The 2,748-nt window shown below is 39.1% G+C and overlaps 1 pseudogene; it reads right to left on the reverse strand.

The window, feature by feature from the left end:
* Positions 1-561: 561 nt before the first annotated feature.
* Positions 562-672, reverse strand: LOC149318852 (U2 spliceosomal RNA; annotated as a pseudogene).
* Positions 673-2,748: the final 2,076 nt, after the last annotated feature.

Consider the following 2,748-nt stretch of genomic DNA (forward strand, 5'->3'; position numbering starts at 1 on the left):
TCCAAAAAAAGTATAAATTTCAAATATCAAACTTTGATTTTCCATTTTTTATAAGGGACACCATTTTGCTATGTCATTATATTTAATGGGACTTGAGTATCCATGGATTTTGTTATCAACGGGGGATCTTGGAACCAAACCTCAATGTATAACAAGGGTCCACTGTATTTTCCATCTTTCCCTCAATGAGCTCAAGGTGGTAGATGTGGGTTTCCTCATCTTCTTCACTTTATCCTATGTTGTAGGGTCACACAGTGTGTTCCATAGATCAGTGGGGATTACAACCAGCAGTTGACTCTCTAACCACTGACTATAGCATACTGGTTCTCAATAAAATATGATATTGTTATGTGCTTTCAAGTCATTTATGATTTATGGAGACCCTAAGGTGAGCCTGTCACAAGGGTTTTTGAGGCTGAGAGTGAGTGACTTGCTTAGGGTCATGCAGTGGATTTCCACTGCCAAGTGGGGAATCGAATGCTAATCTCCAGAGTCATAGTCCAATGCTCAAACCATTACACCAAGCTGGGTCTACAATCCAATCCAATCCAATCCAATCCAATCCAATCCAATCCAATCCAATACAATGTAATATGATTCAGTGCACATCACAGATTAAAGTGATGAGAACAGACACTATACTGCATTTTAGCCTAAAGGAAAAGAAGTAATTATTTGGCTATCTTCATTTCTACCCTGGAAAGTTGTCATGCTTAACTGTGGGCCTCTGATTACCAGTGACCATACCAATGTTCTTCTTTATTGCTTTTACTGTGGCATTAGGAAAACCTTGATTGAACCTGCTTTAGTTACATTACCAGGTCATTCAGATTCTTTTTATGTTTCCTTTCCACTTTTTGATGAAAATGCAAGAATTATTTTTAGTGTCACTAAATTTTGTGCAGCTGCACGGACTGTTCTGCCAGCCTGTGTAGAAACCATCACCCTCCCTCATTTGGAAGTGCCATCCATCTTATTCTTTGGTTTGTCCATTTTCTAAAAAATAACCTTGTTGTATTCTCTTTCTTTTTATATTGCTAGTCACAGACTGTCACAGATTTTTCCCTCTGCTTGTATTGTATTGTTATAGTAATTATTCCTAAATATGTGTCTGTACATATAAATTAGCATATATAAATGTTATATAAATTCACAACCTTTTTTAGGCAAAATATTTCCCCTCCTCTCTCTCTTTTTTCCAAAGTGATCACTTCAAAAATTAGCCCACCACTTCCCCTTCAACCAAAATAAATATTCACTGAAATCTTAAGCAATAGATATATCTTCATCTCTATGTGAGAGCTTGGCCAACAGAACTGCTTCTTTTAAAACTTTTCTGAAAAACCTCTCAATGGGCAAAGAAAAAAGAATGGTGCTGATGATCTCATTACAGATATCAACAGGAAACCATGCCATGATCATTCCATTTCTTCTTTTCATTTTGCTTGAACCCTCTCAAGAGAATCTTCATCAGCCAACAAGCTTCTCCTGCTGTAAAAGAAACATTTCTGTCAAGTGCTTTTTAGGAAGTGAGGGATAATGCAGTTTCACAGTATCCCAAAGAGACAACTTCAAAGTTTCTGTGTAATACACAGCCCAGTCACAATTGGACAGACTGATGCCATTTCCCTTCCTTTATGTCATCCAGAGCTCAGAAAAGTGAGTTTTTGGGATTAGGGTTTCCCCAAACCACCCAGTCAATATGATCAGCTGAGAATTGTGTTATATGTATTCAGCTGACCACGTCATATTCTGAAAGCTTTCACTATACAAAAGGGAAAAGACCAACCAACAAAAAGAAGCAGCCTTTTCGATGCTGAGCCCCGAGGCTGCAGAATCAGCTCTCACCAGACATCAAGTGCTCTTTATTTTCCTTCTCAAAGACACAGTCGAATTACTGAGTCAGGGATGTGGGGTAGTATTATTTTTATTGCAAGGTTGTGGTGGTGAGGGAACTGTGCTGTTCCAAAAGCCAAGGTCTGGTAAATAACTTGACAAAGGATTTCAACTAGGATTAATTTTTAGTTAATGCTGGGTCAGACAGACCATCCTGTGACCAAGATAAAGAAATGACATTTGTCTGAGGCTAATCATATTAAAACGATAAAGCCATCCCCTAGTTTTGTCTGCAGCTGTTGTCTCTCCTCTTTAGCTGAAGCCTCTGCACTGCAGCAGCAGGATTTTTCACTCTGAGGGATAACAAATAGGAAGGACACCACAGAGAGTTTAGTTTCAGTTTTGTGTGGTGCCAAGATAACAACAAAAAGCATGCGTTTTCACTGCAGTAAATACTGAGAATGACTTCTTATTCATAGCTAATGTTAGGATCAAATTTGAATGTTTGTTAACTCATCTTGGTTTACATTAAAAATAACACCGAGAAGAGGGAGATCAGTAATGAGGATCAGATCACAGCACACGATGAAGGAATACATTTCTGCTTGGATCCTGGGCCCAGTGAAGACCACACCAACCACTGGATCAGTGTTCCTATTCCTCCAATGCTGGATTCTCTCCTGGGGTGAATGAAAAGTGAAAAGTTAACCCTCTTCCCAATAGACCACGGGCTTAATCCTAATTTCCCTGACCCTCTCCCTTCCTGGTGGTGGTTATTTTTAAAATCAAAGCTAGACACATTAAATATGTCATCTCATCTGGCCCTCAGCTCTACACAGGTTTATGACTATGAGCTGCGTTGACTGAGGCAGTGCACATGCAGTAATCAGGCAGAACACAGATTGACATTCA

This window comes from Sceloporus occidentalis, unplaced genomic scaffold (genome assembly GCF_023333645.1).
Source record: "Sceloporus occidentalis isolate IW3139 unplaced genomic scaffold, rSceOcc1.0.p SCAF_2, whole genome shotgun sequence".
NCBI lineage: Eukaryota > Metazoa > Chordata > Lepidosauria > Squamata > Phrynosomatidae > Sceloporus > Sceloporus occidentalis.